At 50.0% G+C, this 14,840-nt stretch overlaps 1 protein-coding gene and 1 pseudogene across 2 annotated transcripts in view; one reads left to right on the top strand and one right to left on the bottom strand.

Annotated features, from left to right (window-relative positions):
- The window catches only part of ITPKB (inositol-trisphosphate 3-kinase B), a 98,113-nt gene that overhangs the window by 37,894 nt on the left and 45,379 nt on the right, over positions 1-14,840 (top strand). The window lies entirely within an intron of this gene.
- Positions 12,830-12,948, bottom strand: LOC111740262 (annotated as a pseudogene).

Here is a 14,840-nt window from a genome sequence, read left to right on the forward strand (position 1 = left end):
GGGGGCCTCTCTTCATCCTTCGCATCAACAGATTTCCCAAATGCAGATGCTGCGGAAACAGAACTCCAACAGCATCTGCCCCCGAGGAACCAGTCAGCGTGGTGATTCCCCTTGGCCTCCTGACAGTTACATGCATGACATGTAGGGGACAGAAAACAAGATTTAACCGGTTGGGCAGACAAACCCAAAGCTGCCTTTTAGCCTGCATACTGTCTTGTCCTGGGGCAGTGTCACATTCCCTCCATCCCTGTGTGGCACCCTGCTTCTGGGTCTGGTGGCTGTGACTAGAGCTGCTCAGGAAGGTTTTAGCTCCTCTCTGGGACCGCTGACATCCAGACGTAAAGGCACATCTGTTTTACCGGCTGTTCGTTCTCAGCCTGGCAGAACCTTTCCCTAGAATGGTCTCTGAGGGGTTCTTCAGCTTCCGTGGACACGGAGAAGGCACTTTGGGTGGGGGGTGATGGGTAGCGGAGGCCTGGCTACGTCACCAAGCTCTGCCTGACCTTCGGTCTGGTTTTGGCAGTTACTTTCCTCCTTGAGTGCTTGGCTTGGGAAAGGAAGGCCCGCGGGCCGGCTGCCCCTCTGTCCTAACCCCTCGGACCTGCATCCACCTCTGTGAGTTCTCCTAGGAGATTCTAACCAAGCCTAGGTGAGTGCCCTGGCATGGGGCATGGCTGGTGCCCCAAGTGCCACGCAAGGCCAGAGAACTGTGGCACTCCTGGGGCAGCTGTCAGTGGGAGAGTTCTGGGCTCTGTGCTGAGGCACTGGAGAGTTTTCTCTCTCACACTTATGCCACCTAGAGCAGGTTGCCAGCGTCTTCAGGTATAAAGAGAGCCCCTCCCCTGACTTCCAGTCAGTAGGCATGACAGGGAGAAGAAATAGTTCCTTTCATGGCTCACGCCAGGGCTATGTCTACTTCGCAAGTGCTCATTCACGTAAGAAGGAGAAAGTGTATTTCCCATATGTTTCTGCCCTGTGTATTTGTGATATGTTCAGATTTGCTTCTCAGTGGTGAAAAGGGAATGATACTTAACATTTGTTGACTATTTGCCAAACACTACACTGTGCCCTTAGATGCATCATGCCTTAATCACACTTCATGGTGATGATTTCCATCATCTGTCAGATAAGGAAGCAGATTCAGAAAGGTTAACCAAGTTGTGACAGGCACGTAGCCTGAATCAGTGGATTTCTTCCTGGACCTACCACCTGTGAGTCGACGCTTGCCCACATTTTCTGGTTCGGTGAACTACATTATATTACTGACACAACACCGCCAAATTGAAGTGAACCAATTTGTTTAGGGTTGCTGGTTTGATTTTTTTCCCAGAGGCCAGGATGAATGAACTTCAGGGTGGTGGCCTCTTTTTAATTAGGGACACTATCTGTCCTTCCTGTAGGAAGCTGGTATCATTGAGCGTGATCCATGCTGGGGATGTTTTCCTGGGAATGGGGACAGGTTAGGGGGACTCCCAGTAAGGGGCCGCAGGAGGGTTCAAGCCTAAGGTGGAAGCTTGGACCACATAACCTCTGCAGCGTCTCAGCTCTGAGGTTCTGTAACCTTAGTAAGTGTGATGAAAACTCAGGAAACATAGCCCTCACTGGATGCTAAGGTGTTGCGGTGGTGTTTTTTTTTTTCTTCTTGTTACTTGTTTCACAAGCAGTGAATTCTCCAGGGAAAGTCACTCATCTTAGTGGTCACTTTGTCTCCAAAGAGAGAACTAATGCTTCAGTTAAAAAATGTGTCCCTAGGAACCAGGAGAAAGGACCAAGCCAGGCCTGCTACCGTTTCCTCTTTAAGCCTGGGCCTCATCAGAAGTACAGCTGGCGTTTCGGGTAGTAGAATATAGTTACTATCTACCTGCCAGGGTTGTTCGTTACAACTAATGCTAGTTGCCATCAAGCACCTTCTATGTGCCAGTTCAATTCTCATTTGACCCCGCAGCGAAACTATGAGGTAGATATTATTATCCCTATTTCACAGATATGGAAGCTAAAGCTATAGAGATAGATAATTGGCCTAAATCGCACAGCTAGTAGTTGGAGAAGCCAGGATTTTAACTAAGCATATCGAATTCCAAAGACTCCCAGGAGGGGCAGTAGTGGGTGGGTGACGGGCTAAGCCGGGTGCCTGGAGAGGAGCCGGAAGGAGCGGGGTGGACGAGGAGGAATTAAGGGGAGTGAGTACTGGAGGGCAGAGGGGCGGGCCTGGAGACGTTGGTCTTTTCCCCGCTCTGCATTTTCTCTTCTCTTCCCGGTCCTGGTCCTACGTTCCTTTCCTCCCTCTGCTCCCCTCTTCCCTCTTCCCCCCTCATGCTACGCGACCGCCATTGCACTGGGGGTCACTCGGGTGGTGGGGGCCCCGTTCCCCTCCTCCTCTTCTTTCCCACGTGTCCCTCCCGTCCTTCTCCCTCTTCCTGTCTGTCAGCTCCCAGGAGGCCGGGTGAGGATGAGGCAGACGGAAGCGAGGGGAGCGGGGGAAGCTCTGCAGGTGATTAGGCCTGTTGCGGGGTGGGGGCGGGGGCGGGGGGGGCGGAGAGAGCGGCAGGCAGGGCCACGCGAGGGCAGCTGGGCTGGGTTAGAGGGCGGGGAGACGCCGGACTGCTGCTCACGAACTTGAGGTCGAACCCCTCCCACCCCCGCAGTCTACCATATGAAATTGCTGATAAACCAGCACCAGCCTCACTTTGCACAATGGATATCTTTAAAACCGAAATACGGACCTTCGTACTCTTTTGTTATTGATTTTAGCCCAGCACTTCAAGTCAATCCGACTCCTCGTTTCTGTGGTTGATCACATTGCCAGCCCTCCCAGCTTTCTGAGCGGGAGGAAGAATGAGGAGACAAACACACTGTCCTGGCAACTTTTTACCTCTGGACCTGATCAAACCACTTCACCCAGTGGTTTTCAACAGGGGGTGATTTGGACCCCCAGAGGACATTTGGCCATGCGTGGTGACATTTTTGTTTGTCACAACTGTAAATGGGGGCGCTACTGGCATTTCGTGGGTTGAGGCCGAGGAAGCTGCTAAACGTCCTCCAGTGCACAGGAGAGCAAAGAATTGCTCTGTCCAAAATGGCAGCATGGCCAAGGTTGAGAAGCCCTGAAGGCTGAGCCTGGGTTTTTCAACTGCAAAACGAGCGTAATGACACCTGGCTCCCTGACCTCAGAGACGCAAATGAGATAAGATATGTGAAAATACTTGGTAAAACTGTACAGTGATATATGGGTACGCAGTTCACCCATTTATCAGTTACCATTGAGGGCACTCCATACCAGTTAGTGCTGTGGCTGTTCGCAAAGAAGTCATTGATAAAACGATTGTCTAGGATTCGACTCGTGAAGGAACCCTTGGAGGTCCCGATAGAAGCATTCTCCAAGAATCTCCAAGATTCCTAAGGGTCCATTATCAGTAGTCTCCAGGCTGTAGTTGTCCAAACAGCTTCGAGAATATTCAACCATACTGTGACGCAGATTTTATTTCTTTCTTTTCGTGCCACTTGTCGAGACCCGAACACATTTTTTATGGAATTCCTGGTTTTATAGCCTGCATCAGAGAAATGAAATCATTTTATTGAGACTTTTTCTTACTAAACCTATTTCGACTGCTGGTGATTTCTGCTTTTCCCTGTAAATGTTCACAAATCACTTGTTCTGTAATCCAGCCCTATGTTTGCCAATTGGAAGCGTCCAGAATCTCATTTGGCCAAACATTGGGCAAATATTTACCCATCTTTAGTTCTCTGATCCTTCTCATATTCTCTGTGCTATCTTGACCGTTACTAACAGTGGTTCTTTGAACACATAGTTGAATTATTTTATGGCTATCCTTGAAGACAAGGTGTGCTGTGAGAACCCACGGTGGCTGGGGCCAGTGGATACTTTGAATTCTTTTAAAAGCACCAATGTGGGGCTTTCTGTGTGAACTTGAATTATCCAGGAAAGGGGAATAAGATACCAATTAACTCCCTGATGTATATCAGGGGTCCCCAACCCTGGACTGGTACCAGTCTGTGGCCTGTTAGGAACCAGGTGAGCCAGCGAAGCTTCATCTGTAACTGCAGCCGCTCCCCGGCACTAGCATCACCACCTCAGGTCCTCAGGCATTAGATGCTCATGGGAGCCCCGGTCCCCAGTGTCAGCCCATGATGTTAACTCATAAAAGGTGGGACTGGCTCCCGTGAACCACAGCAGTTTAAACCATAGATCGTGACCCTCAAATGGAGGTCAATTTAGGTGGTCAAACCAATATGTTTTAATGAAATAGAATATAATAGAGTAGACTAGAAACATCAGAGTGCATTGCACAGAGCAGTGGTAAGTACAGTTTTGTGAAGCTTTTGTTTTCAGTTTTATGTGTGTGTGTTTGCATTTGAGAAAACACCAGGGTGTGCTGTAAATTTGATTGCTTACAATAAGTCACAATTAAAAAGATTGGGAGAGCAGCAGGCAGTGGTCTCCACAGACCCATATCGGAAGTGGTTCTAAAATCTAGACATTACATGCTAGAATGGTGACTCTTAGGGGTTCCCTAATCTCCGTGTGGTAAAGAGGTTCTTGGCGTCGCTTTAGAATATTCAGTTTAGACCAGCCAGGAAAAGGCAGGACAGGAGGAAAGGGATGTGGAGGGTCCTGACTACGTTCAGATGCCCAACTCAATTTTAGTTCATTGCCTTCTGAGCTCTGCTTTTGGGCTCCTGGCCCTCCCTGTTCCTGACAGCAACTGCAGTCCAGCCTCTGGGACACAGGCCTCTGTGCCTTCTGTCCGCAGACGTTGACCAGAAAAGTCTGCGGAAACAGTGCTGCCTGAGAGGGCTCATGGGTGCCCAGATGAAGGCAGCACCTGAGTCAGGACCAAAATGCCTGCTTTGTTCCCTAAACGACCGAGCTCTATCACAGTGGGGTCTGAGGCATCTGGTCAGGGATTCCAGCGGAGGAGGGAGCCCCCAGGTCCAGAAGACTAAAGCCATGGGCTTAGGAGCCAGATGTTAAGATTCTGTTGTCTGCTGATGTGCTCGTTAGGAAAAGGAGAAATGAGAGGCAAGTGTTCACGTTGGCAAAAAACTCACACAGTGTGGAGCCTTTCTTCCTTTCTTCCTTTTTATAGAAGTTGGCATGTTTCTCAAACCTGAATATTTATATTATATTTTGGTCATGAACAGCCCTACATCTGAAGGATAAAGCTCTTGAACGACGTGCTCCCTCCAGCTGTCTGCCTTGGAGTAAGCCGGGGGGTGATTTGATGTGACTTTCTTTACTGACAATGGCCGGCTTAAGCTCGTACAGGTATTGCCTAGACCCCAGGCTCTCTGGAGGACTTAGGATCTGGAGGCCAAGTTCAGCTCAGAGACTCTGTGGCCGGTTGATGTTGAAGATTCCAGGGCTGCAGCATGGGAATACTTCCTTTCGAAGCTGACCCCTTAAAAAGTGATTTCCACTTTCCTATTTATTTAAAGAGGCTTTTGGATGTGTGTTTACGAAATCTCTTCCCGCCATCTCATGTGACTTGGGACATAGCAGCTGGAATGATGTTCTTTTTACCCAAATGGAAAGTTGGGCCGAGCTCGAACCTGGGAAAACTTGAAGAAGTTAAGAATCCAGGGAAGCCGCATTTTTTCTTTTAATCATGCTGCGAGGTGGCCTAGTGTAATGGAAAGAGTGAAAACTTTAGTCAGATGACTTAGTGTCGAATTCTAGCTCTGCTCCTTGCGCGTCGTGCTGAATTTCTTCTCCTTAATAAAACCTGATGGTTTTAGGGTTGGGCGGTGCTCCATGAAAAATAGAGACCTAGTACCTTGCACATAATAGGCCCTTGATAGATACCGATTTCCTCCCAGGCCTGTGATCCTCGTCTCCTTGGGACTGTTACTTTTCATCACTGGCCCTCAATAGGTCATCTATTTGGGCTTCAGCGGGTACCCAGGAGCCCAGAACAACGAGTGCTTCGGACTCTAGGTGGGCCTCTGGATGAGCCTCTGGGGACCCACTGAAACCTGCTTCAGGACCAGGGCTGATGCAGCCTAGTGCTGCTCCCGGCGCTCTTACCATGCTTTTGGTTTGAAGTCATTAAAATCGAACCCACCAAGCACAACGCAACAGGGAGAGACGGAGGCAACATCAAGGGGACATTTAGAAGCAGAAAGCGCAGCTACGACTTATTAGGGAAAGTTGAAATGGGCAGAGAACAAAGTTTCCCTGAGACATCAATCTGAGGACTAACAGTCTCTTTTCATTGTTCCTACACTAAAATGATTTGCTCTTCTCTCAGCGGACCTAATGCACTAGCCAAAATACCATTTTTCAAGTGCGGGCGCGGGAGCTGTCTGCTAATTCTAGGTCCTCCCCTTCCTGCTGCTGAGTCAGACCCGGGTGAAGGCATCTATATACATTTAGGGGATTTTCTGGGGATTTCAGAATGCCTGCTTACTGTGTATGCAGAGCGCTCCTCAGCCGGGCTGGGCCACAGCCTGCCTCCTTCATTGGAAGCCTTATGGCCTGACGTTGGCAAGAGAATAGAAGAGATGGATCTTACAAACGTGTCTAAAGTTACTTGGAGGAAGAGACTGTGCATCCTTATCCCCAAGGAGAATAAACTAGGTTTTTAAAAACTGTGGTAAAAGACATATACAATTGATCATTTTAACCATTTTAAGTGTACATTTCTGTGGCATTAAGTACGTTCACAATGTCGTGCAGCCATCACCACCACCTAGCTCCAGAGTTTGTTCATCTTTCCAAACGAAAGTCTGTGCCCGTTAAACAGTAATTTCCCACTCCCCTCCCCACAGCCCCTGACTGCCACCGTCCGACCCTCTGTCTCCAGGAGTTTGACTACTCTAAGTTCCTCCTATAAGAATCATGTATGTGTCTGTCCTTTTGTGACTGGCTTGTCTCACTAAGCGTAATGTTCTCAAAGCTCATCCATGTTGTAGCATGTGTCAGAATTTCCTTCCTTTTTAAGGCTGAATAACATTCCACTGTATGTATAAACCGCGTTTTGTTCATTCATCCGTTGATGGCACTTGATTGCTTCCATGGTTTGGCCATTGTAGAAAACTAGTTTTGACATGTCGAGACAAAGGCCCACTTTCCCTGCTTCCTCGAGAGGTAGACAAGTTGAATCGACAGCACTCTCTATACGAGTAAGTGAGGTATGTGTCCGAGTGTCCTTCTGTCTGTCTGAGTTTATGTAAATAGTTAGGATATGAAAGTCCTGTTTTATATCTAGGGGAACTCTCCCCGCCCACCTGGCTTGTCAGAGACTCTTGATGAAAGGGTAAACAGGAGGCACGAGTGAGGCCAGTACTGACGGGAGAGAAGACAGGTGGCACGCTCCTCCCCTGGGTCCTGGGCCACCCAGATGGAGTTTCGTGCCCTGAGCAGCCTCTCCCTCCCCGCCTCGCCTCTGCCTCCTGCACTGGGGCGACCTGTTTACTGCAGGGCCCTGCAATGGTGGAGGCGGTGGGAGGTCCAACCTGGGAGCCTGCCCGTCCAGGGCCAGCATCAGCTCGGTCATTTCCTGGTTGTGTGACAATGGCTAAGTCACTTAACCTCTCTTAGTCTCAGTCTTTTCATATGTGTGTGAGTATTAAACACAACTCATCAAAAACTGTTAGCCCAATACCCGACTTATGGTATATGTTTTAAAAAAAAAAAAATCATCCCTTTTTCTTCCCTTCCCTATCAGATGGGGTGTACCTTGCCAAGAAGACCTTGTTTTAGACTTATATGGCTCCCAAGGCCTAAGCAGGGCCTGGCACACAGCGGCAGCTGCCAGTTGAAGGCTTATTAACACTCTGCTGGACACCACGTGTGAAACAAACACCATTCCACAACAGGACTTTGTAAAAACGTTACGAGCAAACGTAGCACCGGTGGAATGGGTGCAGGGTGTCCTAAGGGAATCACTTTGAAGAAAGGTATCATTTATTTGGATGGGTAAATTCTGGCTCGTTTGAAAAACAAAAACCTAATCCTGGCCTCATTTTTTGGTCATCGCCTCCTTCTCTGTGCGTGGAGTGCTTTTAAAAGATTATTAGTTGGAACTTAAAAAATAGGCCAGTTGTTAGATGTCTTGGCAAGAAAACATAACCCAATGGCTTTAGGAATTTTTATAAAGCTAAACATCTCTCCTTGGAGAGAGCTGTTTTGATCAAGCGTCTCTAAGTACCCTGAGGATTTGGAGAACGAACTCAGTCCCAAGCTGCGGCCACGGCATCCAGATGTCAGTTAAATAGGGAGGACTTGTGTGATGGGGGGATGGAAATGAATGGTTGGTGATGGGAGCCAAGAAAATTCAAATCATTCTGTCTGGACCCCCTCCCCCGTCTTCACCCCCAGCCGAGGGCGTCCGTCTTTGGTTTGGCCAATGAATCATACCGGCCTTCGTGGGTAGTTTGCAGCCCAGGCAAAGAGAAGGGTGCAGGGGTTATTGATGGGGTTCCAAACACCAGGAGAGAGGCAGAGGAGAAAGTTCCCGTGTGCCCCTGCTGCCGTCGGGTTGCTGAGCAGCTAAGACCTTCCGCTCTCGTCCTCCCAGCCCTCATCATTGTCTAGCGCCAAACATAGCAGAAGCGGGGTCACTCTTCCCTTCGTCTTACGTAGAACCCTAAACAGATGGGGCCTTTGCGGCAGAGCCTGGGGCTTTACATTCTGGGTTTCCAGGATGTAAACGCTCTGGAACGCACAGCACCTGTCACATATCAGGACTGCAATAAAAAGGGGACACTCTTCTGGGACCCCCAAGGGCTGCGGGAATCTTTTTCATAGTAATGTCACTAGCCTGATTTGTCACTTCAGGGGACTCAAATCATTGCTTAGCCTTGTCAGAAGGGTTAAGCCCAGTTTTTTAAATTGCCTTGGACGTGAGCCAGACTTGGGATTGGCTTCCACCTAGGTCTGTTTAGTCCAAGGGAAACCTTAGGCAGATTGGGGACTTTCTTTCTCTTGTTTCTTATTAAAAATAGGGGGAAAGGGTTGTTGCAGCTGGTCCTGGCAGATTCCTGGTTCATAGGAGCAGCCGTTCCCTGTCCCCAAATGCCCGTGGGACTTGGTCTGCTCCTCGGGGAGGTCTGAGCATGGTGTCTTTTGACCTTGGTCTCCTTTGCCTTGAGCAGAGGGCCACTTATGTGTGGAATGACTGGCATTGCCCAGGCTAAAGGACCTGCCACTGCTGGCTTCTGTGTGACCCTGTCACTGTACCAGGCAGGGCCTCAGGAGGGCCAGAGGCACCGTGTCTCCAGGTGAGTGGAGCTGGTGACACTGGGGTTTCAAGGAACCTTCACTTCTGCTGGCCTCAAGTTGGCAAGTTCAGAGTGGATTTTGTCTCAGAGCTCACTCACGTTCCTTTACTGTGGGTGGCACCACGGTTTCAGTGGAGAACGCTGTTCCCGGGCTGAAAGGTAGGGTGTTTCCCAGGCTGGCCCCAGAGCTGGAGCACAGACAAGGGAGCTGGGTGTGACATGGGCTTAGGGCATAAGACCCATCAGGAGACCCCAGGCCCTACTGGTCCAGTTTTAGGCCCTCTTTTGGTGGCTCAATATGGACAGTGAGTGAGATTTCTGTTTGCCTCCAAGGATGGGAGTCGTAGACTCACGATGCCAAAAGATCTCTCTTCATGAATAATTTATGTTTCTGTATCTCACGGTCTAAATATTCAGCAGCATTCTGCCCTAGTTCTGCCTTCTTTCTTTGACTAGAGATTACTTTGCTCCACTCTGAACTTATTTCAGCCAAGTATAAGTGATGCTATAGGAAGATGCCTTTTTTAGGGATTCCTTTTTGCTCATTGACTACAATACTGGAGACGCAAGGCAGCCGATGACTGTGCCATCAGTGAGGCGGGAGTTGGTCCGAGGCGTCCACACTGCCTCGAGGTGCAGACTGGGGCCAGCCACGCCAGGGGGCTTTCGCTGTAACACACAGTCATGTCCTCCTGAGCAGTGACTCTTCCTTTCCCTACACGCCCTTTTATATCTCACCCTCTGCTCCAGTCCCTCCCGTCGCCAACTAAGTGGCCACATGTAGCCCCCAGGGCACGGTGGCACGTCCTCACTTAACCATGCAGGACAGCCCTTAGGAAGACTGGACACGCACTCAAGGCTGTTGGGATGCCCTTTTCTGATTTTGTACACAGCTCCGTATTGCATTTCAAAAAGCAGGCTTGATCGGACAGGAGGCAGGCGGTCGGGGGCTAGCTTTAGTACTGGGCCAATATGGAGAGTACAATGGCTTGTTGTCTGTGGTGTGAGGTCTCTGCTGGGTTAGAGGGCATGTCACACCACAGGCTGCAGGAGGATGGGCCTGTCCCAGGGCGGGAGAGGCAGTGAGGGAGCTTTGTGTTTTCCTTCTGAGCTTAGGGACGCTTGAATGGTCTGATCCTTTTGAAATTTCCCACTTTCCCAAAGCCCAAGGTGGCTCTCCCAGCTTTGGCCTATGACATACTTGAGGGGACCCGAGTCTCGTCATAGTATCTCTGTGAACCTTAGGGAATTTTTCCACTTCCTTTGGTAACTAACCACGACCTCCTTTTCAGTCAATACCAGACATACCCAGAAATGAAATTTGGCCTACTGCGTGGCTAAGGATTGGAGACATCCTTCAGCAGCCAGAGCCTTGCTGTTGATTCAAGGGCAAGTGCTTCTGTGACCTGCTCCATCACCTCAGTACAGCAGACAAAACTGGTTGGGAGGCCTGCTCGCCCTCATGGCTTTCTCTTGGGTTCTCTTGAAGGTCCTTGCGTGCGTGTGGGCCTGTCTGCCATGCTGAATGGGCTACTCTCTTTCCTGCAGCAGCTTGCCCTGTTCATCTAGGGCGGGTGTCTCTGTCCTCCCCCACGCATCACCCCGCTGCCTACACCTGTCATCGGCTTCTGGGTTGCTCCCTGTTCATCTGCCCGAGGAAAGCCACTTCCCAGATACTGCCCATCAGCCCCCTGCTCTCCTTGCTCTCAGAAGCAAGTTGCTTTTCTTCCTCAGATCTAGAGCCTCATGATCAAGAAAGGGGATTTTTTTTTTCCCACTTCTCCAGTGTCTTTGAGCTTTGCATTAGTTCATTTTATAAACACTGAACTAAACACGTGTTGCATGCTAAACATTCCAGCTGAGCGAGACCCAGTGCTTGCTCTGGAGGAGTTAGAGGTGTAGCTGGTCACGGTGATGTGCAATCATCACAGAGCCAGGAGCGGCAGGGGCAGGGCGTGGCAGGGACGACTTCTGCCGCAGGGTGTGCTGGGACGCCCCAGGTGAGAGCTGTCCGTGAAGGCGTCCCAGAAACAGGACAGTGACACAGGTCGTCACTGTTAAGTTGGACTTCAGTGGCCAGACAGGGAGGGAAATAAGATTCCAAGCCGAAAGATCCAGCAGCCAAGGGACCTGAGAGAATGTGGCGGGACCGAGAAATGGTGAGTAGGCTGGTGTCACCAGAACTTAGGGGCAGGGTTTGAGGAGAGCAGGAGCGTGTGTACCAAGTGTCCTGTCTATAGAGCTGAATTTTGAAGTGCCACACTTTCAGGAAATGAAAATATCCTGTGGGTGATAAGAGGACGTGTCAAGTTTTAAAAGTGGCATCGACAAGTCTGGGTATAGAGAAGTAACCCTGGTAACCTGGACTTCCGGCTGCCTCTCCTACCGTCTTATCCCCTTTAAGGGGCCGTGTCCTTCCTGGTGCGTGGACAGCTACCTCCCTCCTCCCCACCGTGGTTTCAGTGTCTGCTCAGGCTTTAAAAGGGACACAGAAACCAGTCGTTTTTCCTGTCCCGGTGTAGACCCCGTGAATCAAACTGATGTTGCGTTCCATACTCTGCCACCCCAGGAATGGGCCCCACGAGCGCGGATAGTGGAGATGGGAAGCAGGTGCCACAGAACAGCACGTGGCCTCAGTGCACTGGACTCTGAGTCACTCCCGTCCCCCCAACCCCCACCCTGCCCCATGCCTGCAGGAAAGTCATCAGGGCCTCTGCACCTGCGTTTTCTTTAATGACTGCACCTTCTGGAGTCTCCATGAAGAGCAAATGAAATACTGCGCAAGAATATCATTTTAAAAGCTTGAGGCCTGAGAGCCTCACATGAATTTCCAAAGGGTCAGCCTCCTCTCTTGCAGAAAAGACTTTCTGAGAAGGGCTCCGAGAGGTCTCGGTCTTGCTACAAGAATGATTTGAGTTTGTATGGACTGTGTCTGTGGGTGTCCCTCCCTGATTTTAAAAAAAAAAAGTGCTACCTGTTGTCCTCCCCTGCCCTGCTTGCTGGCAGAAGGGCCGCTCCGTGAATCCACATGGAGGCACTCCACGCAGGCTTCCGAGAGAGGACAGTGGGGTCTACAGGCTGGCTGTCCCTCTCCTTCTGGAAGCCTTGTGACAGGCAGGTGGAGGACGCCTGGGAACAGATGAGCAAGAGTATCTCCTGCTGTGGGTTCTTTGGGGTGATCCTGCGTTTGCTTCCACATTCCCTCCTTGTAATACTTGTACTGGTTCCATTTCATTACTATTTTATTCCTAATGGCCCTAAAATCGATACTTCATGCCAAGGGTAAGAAAGAATTCTCAGTTGGTGAGAACTGGGTGCTGTAAATGGGCTATTTTTCTACTTGTTCAAGTTCATTTACTCTTTGTTTTGGAAATTTCCCCGAAACTGGAAAGCCAGATGTTTTGTCCATACAGGGTTTGCCTCAGATACCAGCAGGACGTCTGTGCCTTTTTGGGCTGGAATTTAACATTTCCCACTTTAGACCAGCAACTTATAAACTCCCTATGCAAAATACCTTGTGATACCCTCATTTCTTTAGTTTTTTATTTTTATTTTTATTTATTTATTTGTTTATTTATCTGCTTTACACCTACAGCACCTGGTCTTCCTAGATGGTCTCCCATCCAAGTACTAACCAGATCCGACCCTGCTTAGCTTCTGAGATCAGACGGGATCGGGCGTGTTCAGGGGGGCGGGGCCGTAGACGCTTTAGTTTTTTAACATGAAATGTGGTAAGATGCAAGCTGTGCTCTTGGGTGTAGACCTTGTAAGGTGCTGGTGTTTGCTTTTCTTAGTTCTCCTTCACCTTGGCCTTTGGCTTTGCCGTTTCTCAAATGAGGATGAGAGAGAGGCATAGAAAAGAGGGGAACAGTGTGTTGTTATCCGAACCACTGTGTTAGAATTGAGAATCAAGCCAACCACTTCTCCGCATCACCCCCTTATTTCACCATTGGCTTATTATACTCCACAGCAAGTAGGAGGACTTTTGAAATGAGTAGGGGACAAGGGGACATAGCATGATGGAGAGAAATGGGTTCTGGTACACAGACATGCACTCGGGCCCTGGTTCTGCCTCTGATGAGTTCCGTGACCTTGAGCCAGTCGTGGGATCTGCTGAGCTTCTGTTTTCTTCCTATTGAATCTGAGTAATCTTAGTCTCCGCCATCACCAGCCTCACAGGGCTGTTTGGAGCCTCAGAAGAAATAATCCGCGTGAAAGAGCTTTATCAGCTCTACAGATATTAAAGGAGAAACGAGGAAAAGCAGAAGCGATCACGCTGAAGGAGGGTCTTTTATGCCGGCTCGCAGAGCATTCCCCCATCGCCTCTGCCCCAGGCATCTTTCACAGATTCCCCAGGCCTGTCTCTTTTACTCAGGTTTACATGTTTGTACAGGTGACAAGTCCCAATGCTGGCTGCCCCTCTGGGGCCTGGCTCCCCTCAGAGTGTCATGGTGGAAAGTAGGAGGGAGAGGGTAGGCGTGGGTCTTTGGGTGGACAGACCTGTCTTGGGCAGAGCCGCTTGGGGTGACACAATCCAGGGTGACACAATCCAGTCTGATTGCCACCCACCTTGGGAGGCAGAGCTGTGGCCAAATGCATTTGGACTCTCCCTCGAAACATACACCTCCTCCTGAGGCTGAGCTTGGAAGAGGAGAAGGGATTGGAGGTGGGAAACAGAAGTTGGAAAGTGTCCTGGAGGCTGGAGCCACTGCCCTGCCAGTCCCCTTCACCACTTTCAGCTTCATTTGGCTTCCACGGCCCCTCCCCAAGGAGGTATGAATCCTGCTTTCCCAAGGGGTCTCCTCTGAAGGGGACTGTCAGCCCACAGCATATCTTCTCTTCCAACCCAATACAAGTTAATCCCAGGTACACCTGTTTGTTAGCAGTCAGAGGCATCATCTGTGAGGACCTCCATGCCAGGCCTTGTGTCCTTGTATGGCTGGTTCTTAAAACAGCCCTGTGAGGGAAGTGTTATTATCATCCCCATTTTATAGATACGGAAACTAAGCCTCAGAACCATTAAATGGCTTGACCTAGGTCACAGAGTGGGCAAAGTGCTGGAGCTAGGATTCAAATTTCTTCTTGCTTGGCTCCAAAGCCTTTGCTCCACCTTGCCATTTCATCTCTCACTGCCAGTGAACACAAGTCCCTTGGGCTCTTCCTGTTCTCAAGAATCCTGAATGGCTTGCTGGAAATACTTATGTTTTCCTAGCTCTTGGGCCAATATGACACCAACCAACACCAGCCCAGTGGTTCTCACCTAGGCTGCATGTTGGAAATGTGGGAGTTCTCGCCAATTCCTACGCCGGACTGCAGTCCAAAAGAAGTAGGTCAGAACCCCCGAGACTGGGACCCAGGAAACAGTAGTTGCAAGGCCCCCCGGGTGATGCTGATGGGAAGCCAAGGTCAAGGACCACTGCACTTGCCCGCCTGGCCTTCAGCTGTTGGTGCTCCTTTGAGTTACAGAGGTGAGATGGTGGCAGCTGCTTGGGATCCTTCAGCCAGCTCTTTAGGTGGCCCACCTCCACGGCTGCCACATTGTTTCCATGTAGCTCTGCGACCGACTTTTTATTTAGGGGTGTCATTCAGCCTATATA

This window comes from Pteropus vampyrus, unplaced genomic scaffold (assembly GCF_000151845.1).
Source record: "Pteropus vampyrus isolate Shadow unplaced genomic scaffold, Pvam_2.0 Scaffold60, whole genome shotgun sequence".
Classification (NCBI taxonomy): Eukaryota; Metazoa; Chordata; class Mammalia; order Chiroptera; family Pteropodidae; genus Pteropus; species Pteropus vampyrus.